Source organism: Pomacea canaliculata, linkage group LG14, assembly GCF_003073045.1.
Source record: "Pomacea canaliculata isolate SZHN2017 linkage group LG14, ASM307304v1, whole genome shotgun sequence".
Lineage (NCBI taxonomy): Eukaryota > Metazoa > Mollusca > Gastropoda > Architaenioglossa > Ampullariidae > Pomacea > Pomacea canaliculata.
Genome location: NC_037603.1, coordinates 7,789,342 through 7,796,719, shown reverse-complemented (window position 1 = coordinate 7,796,719; position 7,378 = coordinate 7,789,342). Strand labels below are relative to the sequence as shown.

At 36.7% G+C, this 7,378-nt stretch overlaps 1 long non-coding RNA gene across 3 annotated transcripts; it reads left to right on the top strand.

The window, feature by feature from the left end:
* Window positions 1–786: 786 nt before the first annotated feature.
* LOC112555345 lies at window positions 787–3,027 on the top strand. Of its 3 annotated transcripts, none has more exons than XR_003097447.1 (4): window positions 787–1,613; window positions 1,824–1,975; window positions 2,124–2,686; window positions 2,913–3,027. It is a non-coding gene; the product is annotated as an uncharacterized LOC112555345 (long non-coding RNA). The 3 variants fall into 3 exon arrangements; XR_003097448.1 differs by having other exon boundaries at window positions 2,124–2,327; window positions 2,913–3,007; XR_003097446.1 differs by having other exon boundaries at window positions 2,124–2,936.
* Window positions 3,028–7,378: the final 4,351 nt, after the last annotated feature.

Below are 7,378 nucleotides of genomic sequence, written 5' to 3'. Positions count from 1 at the left end.
ACTTTTTACAAAGCGCTTATCTATAATTATTTTGTAGATTTTTAAATAACATATAAATATATTTTATACTTTGAGGCTATCACAGTATCAAAAAATATAAATATCGAGATATATTATCAAGAACATTCACTCGCGTACCGATCGCTGACATGAATGATGCATGATTATCAAGACACGCTTTACAAAGCGCTTATTTGTAAGTATTTTGTAGATTTTTAAATAACATATAAATATATTTTATACTTAACAGTTATCACAGTGTAAAAAAATATAAAGTTTATACAGATTTAAATATATTATCAAGAACGATCACTCGCGTAACCCTTATTCGCATGTGTTTCGGTCACTGCCACATTTAATTATAAAATAGAGTGAAACTGGAGTTACACTCGATCTGATCTTCATTGTTCTTCGAAAGTTATCAAGGTACAAGTACACAGAATTTAAAATTTTAATAGTCATTGACCAGCATCTGAAAATTAAGCAAAGATGAGCGATTCCTACTTAAAACTGGAGACACATCAAAAGAAACTACTCTAGGGACATGCAGTCAAATCTGCCCTACACATGTAGCAAAAGTTAGCGAAATTAGAAAAAAACTTCATTCAAATGAATATAATTTAAGTGTCTATGTAAAAATTATTGTAACAAAATTATGTACATTTTTGTTTTTCATTTTTTTCCTGCTGGGTTGACACATACAATTTTAATTACTTTTAGGTTCTTCAGTATATCTGATTCAATACACCAAACAAATACATATTCTTTATTATTCAGTTTTTCAAAGCAGAATTTGAGTCTATATGAGTGTATAAATGTGTATATTGTTTTCATTGTTAATCACTAAACCCAAATGCATGCAAAGTTAAGTAAATGTCATTTCATTAGCAACATTTACTTTTGCCCTGAATTTTGTACTTATCTGTTCCTATCCTAGCATGTTACCATATTTCTATACTACGCAACAGGAAATTGACATTTATTTGATGCTTAATAATTATTTTAAAGGATTTCTCTTTTTGTATGGTATAAGTCCACGATGCTCATAAATTACGTTATTTAAACCACAGGGATGTGTCTGTGTTAAATTTAAATGAATGAGTATGAGTATATATAGGCATTGGAAGGGTTTTTTTCTAATGTTAGCATTAGATATTGTCTATCTGCTCAAAAACCACTGTATTGGGTGGGCCCTTATAATATTAAATACACCTAATAGAAAATGCATGATCAATAAAAAAACAAAAGAAATTGTAAACAAGTTATTTAGGTTGATATAGGCCAATGTCCAATTAAAATGAAATGCAGTATTTTGATTAAAGAAATAAGATTTAGAAAAGACATTTAATTTGTGAAAGTTTTTTATATAGTCTTTTCCTATTTATTTGCTAGGTTTTGATGGTCAAAGATTTAAAAGATGTACCACATTATCGAGCTATTCGAAGATGGAAAGAAGTCTGCAGCCATCATGCCCGATGAATGGCTAATCCCAGAGAGCACCAATAGATATTTCTGGCCTAGCTCTAAAACAGACTCCACCTGGGTCTAAAACACAAAAATGCCAGGCCCGAACTGGAATATTTTCACCTACCAGCAGATAATTAAAAGCACATGTAAGTTATTTTCTCTGTGTGTGCTCATTTGATTACTCCTTTGTTAAAAAATTTTAAAATTTCTTCTAATGCACTAATGATATATTGAATATAGTACATCATAGAATGTTTGAAAGAAATTTAGTATTTGATACTTTAGAAATTGAATAATTAAATATAAGTGTGCATAAGACTTTTCTGGTGATTTGATACCAAAATTGCTTGTTTTAGGAGCCCTTGCTGTGAAAGCAGTACATCACCACTTTGTATTCCCCCCACCAGCAAGACCTGTATGATCAGTTATGTGCAAACTCCGTCTTCTATTAGACGTGTTTGGTCTGTAGATTCTCCAGAACAGCCAGGACCATTTACTGCTATTAACAGTAAGGTTACACTTGGGTTTCAAAGTAATATGTTCAGAGAATTAGAAGTACCTTTTTGTTTACTTTATGTATGCACAAGTAAAAGATGTAATCGCATTGTGTGTACACTTAAATATACTTGCATTGATATCTTTTGGTTTATTTTTAGGGGCCTCAATCACATATTCTGAGTTGACACCAGCAGCATCGCGGACCACCTGACTTATCCCTGCGGACCACACTTTCAGAACCACTGCATTAAGAGACCTACATTTATCAGCACTAAGAGACTTTGTTTTGGTTTTAGTCGCCACCATCAAGCGGTCTATTCCTGCATCACCATCATCAGCACCAGCGACATCTGCTAGCGACTGTAAGATTCTACTTAAACTTCTAATTATTACATTCAGAGATTTAGAAATGCTTATTTGTTTTATTTTTGCATGTGAGATATATATATATAATCACCTTGTACTTACAGCTATTTTAAATATCGGCATTAAGATAATCTAAATTTTATTTTTTAAGTACAAATGCTTCCAAGTTATTTTGAGAAAACTTTCAAAAAGATACAAGAACTCCAGAATGGTGTATAGATCCTGCAGCAGAAGGTGGACCAGCAAAGCAATGTGGCTGCCAGCCATACAACTCCAGATACCTTCCTCTTTCCGCTGCAGGAAGTTGATCAACTTAAACGATACTTTGGCAGAGGAAGGTACCAGACAAAGAATGGTAAGATGTAGGAAACATTTTGTCAGTAAGGGCAATTCCAAGAGACACGAAAGAATAACCAGGAGTAAAAAGTAACCTGTTGGTGTTTACTGCTTCCATATTTGTTAAACTTTGTCTTACCATATCAGCTCACCCATTGTACATGCCATCTTCAGAAGATTCACAGATGGGATTTTTATATATGTATAAGGAGACTGTTGCTGATCAAAACATTTTTTTGTTTCAGGTTTTGTATCTGAGTTATTTTGGTGGCCCCACACCGACAAGAGGCACTGAAGCATCTGCTTGCTCCAAAACTATTTTATACAGCTTGGAATGGAGGAAGGAGAAACGAAGATTTAACACCTTGCAACATTTAAAAGCTGCAATTTATGGTAAGTAGCATTCACAGCTGTTTTAGGGATTTGGGATGGAGATTTTTAAGCTTACCTTTCCAGTCACAAAGAGTGCCCTTAACACCTAGCTTGTCACTAATTTTAATTTGGCACTATTTTAAGAGCCCTTTTTTTCCTGCAACTTCCAAGACACTAGTCTTTGATTTACATTAGTTGCTGCAAAAAAGTCCATATTTTTAAAATAAATCATGCCTTTGACAGTATGCCACCAGCAATAATACACAATTTTCTCCTAAGCAAATGATAGACTAATGTAATTGCAAAGATAATTTCTTAGTGTATATTTTACACTTTTTTTGGAAAGCTAACACCTATTTCTTTTCAACTCAAATGAAATTGCTTTCTTTTTTTTTGTTGGCCCAGAGCCCATACTGAAATGATACAACGATGTCATCTTGATGTAATTTTGCTTGTATATATTATGTGTATTGTATGAGTTGTGTATATTTTATGTTTGTGCATTTTTTTATTATCTACATAGTAGAAATAAAATGGCTATTATTCATATTTACTGTGTTCTCCTGGTTAAATCGTGATAAAAAATTGTGTCTGCTGGTTATGATAGGGAATCAAATAATTTATCTTAATATGGTTATGGTTTTTGATAATATAGAACAACTTGCAAGTAAATATAGCTACTGTTAGTCTTGTTCTTATGACTTGTCAACTGAAGGACGTTTTACAGACCAAAACAAATGACAATATTTTAAAGGTATTGGACCAAGCTGTCTTCAGCTGCAACACTGCAGCAAAATAGGGTTAATATATACCACCAAATACATCATTGGGACATTATTGGTGGAATTTGGGGTTTCTTTGGGGAATGCAAGAATGGCCCAAGATTGGGATAAGATGGGCGATACCTTAGTACCAAGATTCGACCAAGACTTGCCCAATCTTGGGCCAAGCGTGGCCCAACTATCACCTCCAAGGAAGATCCAATGAAAAGACCAAGCAAGGGCCAATATTGGTACCAAGGCTGACAAGGGTGCACCAAGCTTGGTCGAATCTTGATGTGTTTGCTGGGATACAAAGTGTAACCGAGTGGTGGGGGACGTATAGTGATGACAGTAAACGTCCAGCACTCAAACAAAAGCAGGAACCGTCAGCAGGTGTGCGACCCTTTATTACACGTGCTTGTACACTGACCACGGCTGCGTCACATCGCCAGAGGCGCTAAAAGTCAGGCTGTCTCCTACTGTTTCTTTGATTGGCGTGGTGTTAATACTCCTGTTTGTTTTTTTTTTAGGTTTCTGTGCTTGTCTTTGTTTGTTGGCTGGTTTGTTAGCCCTGCTTAACGGGGATTCATGCATGTGGAGTGTGCCCACAATCACCCTGAGGTCATCGTCTTCACACGACTAGTCATTTCATTTTCTTCTTTCTCTTGTTTTTCCTCTGGTTCTTTTCTAAAACAAGGAAAGAAATCGTATAGCAAAGGTGCCACGACTCTCATTTTTTCCTTTACTGTTGTTTCGGGTGACGCCGCCGCAGCATGAAGGCTCGCTTCAACTGGCACGTGACTTACAGGCTGCTGCACAACCCGGACCTGCGCGTCACGCGCAAGGGCTACATGCAGCTGTTACATCAGATTCACGTGAGCTACACACAACAAAATGTAGGCTGTGTTAAGGTGACCAGACGTTTTGGGGGCGAAAGCTGGACACGTGCCGATGATGGTGTCGTCACCGTCAAAAAACGCCGAAAAAAGTGATTTTTAAAGACAACCGGGACATTTGATGGACTTGCCAGAAAGCCAGAAAGCGGGACATTGGGTGTCCCGCCCGATGAGCAGGCGGGACACGAGGTCAAAAGCGGGACTGTCCCGCCTAAAGCGGGACGTCTGGTCACCTTAGGCTATGTACATGACCAGTCTGATTAATTCTGACCAGCATTGTTTGTCATATGATCCACAATATACTGCTTACAGGCTGGGGTGAGGGTTAGGGTTGTGTTCCCTAATTGCAAGGTGATGTCGAAATACCTGCTCACTAATTGCAACTTGGTAAAAACCAGTGTATGATGCTTACTCGGGGTAATTCAATTCACATATATTATCTACTGTAGTGGAGAATTTTATTCCAAGGATTCTAAAAATACCGGGATCCCACTGAAAATTTCTATCTCATATATCTTATTTGAGAGTTTTTTCTACTCCCTATCCAAACTACTTGTGTTTTGTCGTTGTTGATTTTTAAACCAGATATTGCAGAGAAAGTATCGGTAATACGTATGGCCTTCTCAAGAGATTTTTCTTTTCCATCTAGGAACATGTTGTATTATGCAAATAGGGATAAGAGGATCTCCTTTCCTTTATACTAATCCCGTTGACATTATTGTTATTCCTAAGCATTAACGACATTATTTGAGCACATATTAAGTACAAATAAGGTGAGATAGGATCCCCCTGTCGGCAGCCTCTTCCTAACCTAAACCAATTAGAGTATTGGCCATTTACCAGCACACAAAATGATGCTTTATTATACAAAGTTTGTACCCAACTAATGAGTGTTACAGGGAAATGAAAAAAATTTAGTGTTTTTTCCATGAACACCCAGGCCACGCTGTCGAAAGTCTTTTCAAAATCAGCCATAAGTAATAATCCTGGGATATTTTCTTTTTCAGCATACAAAAGTGTGTCGTATAGTAGTCTAATATTTTCTCCTTTGTATCTTCCTTTAATGAAGCCTTTCAGTAATTCATGGATTATCTGTGGAAGCACTTTTTGTAAGCGTTTCGCTATGCATGCTGAGAGTATCTTATAAGAAACATTCAGTAATGAGATTGGTCTCCAATTTTTGATAAGCTGTTTAGCTTTGTTGTCTTTTGGGATACACACTATCACTCCCTGAATCTGGGCTATTGATAGTTGGCCTTTCAGTAAACCTTCATTCAGAGAGCGAACCAGAAAACTGCTAAGATCAGTAAAAAATACAAAACCCATAGAATTCTGGGTTAAATCCATCATGGCCAGGGCTTTTACTATTTTTCATGTCCTTTAGTACCGATCCAGCTTCTTGGTTTGTGATTTTGCCCTCTAGTAAGCCGGCTTCATCTGGGGACAATTTTGGTGCATTAAATATCCAATTCTATATTCTATAGGTCCAATTCTATATCCTCTATCTCCTTAAGGCTATACAGTGTTTCAAAAAATATATATAATTCCTTTAATATCTCCTTCTGATTAGAAACAGTAGTTCTTCTTTTTTCATCTTTTTCTAGGAAACTTATTATTTTGCTTATAAAATTCCTGTTTTCCAAGTTACAGAAGTACCTTGTAGGTTTTTCTCCCTCTAACAGCCATAGTACCCTCGTCCTAATTGCAATACCTTCCATTTTTGCTCTGTTAAACCCTGTAGATCATTTCTGAGGTTATCTATGTCTTGGATTGTCATCACATAAGGATTTTCCTCAGCTTTATTTAGTTCGTCTAAACGATATTTTTCTCTTTGGGTTTCAAGTTTTTTCCTTGTAAGAAGAGTAGCTTACTGTGTATCCACGAATTTCAAGGATAAGTGTTTCGAAAAAAGAGATAGTTAGTTGAAGTTCATCTGATGGGATTAAGTGAAGTCTCTCAGAGTTGTACTTTGTCAATATTGGTACTTGAAGGGGAAAAAATCCTACGACAACAACATTACGGCAAACGGCGGTCAAATCACGGACAACGTAGATGGCTCCAGTCGACGATTTTAATTTTTAATTTTCCCCGTTCTTGTACAAGGAAAGCAGCCAGAATATTCCCGTGATGTTATTGAGCAATACATCCAGGTATAAAATAATACTTGAGAATTCCACTAGTGATTAAATTACGGTATTTTACCCATTTCATTTTCTGGCTATCCTTGCAAACCTCTATTGTCACTCCATCGCAATGACATGGGCGGTTGTGAACTACTGTGCGAAGGTGTTTTCCCTCAAGTACCTGACCTCACCTATATGTCCCCACAACTAGTTCGCCCAGTTCAGCTGTACTCATCTCACATTTCATTTTTCCTCTGCATGTAGCACCTCAACACACTTTTAGTCAGGTTCAGGTTATAAGCCAGGCTCAATTCACTCTGTTCTTGAATCATTTTTAACCGAACTTTTATTATTTGATTCTTCTCAGCAGTTAGTTCTTTTTTCTCTTTCTTCGACCTAGCGTTTTCTTCCACTTCTTGCTTCGCCTGAGCTTCCTTTTCTGTCATTCTTCTAGCTCTAGGGCGTTGGTAGGTTTGGTCCCTGTTTTACCCTTTGGCTCGTTGATTTCTTGTTCATCAGAATCTGCCGAGCTTCCCGTGACGATATTCTCTTCGTCCTC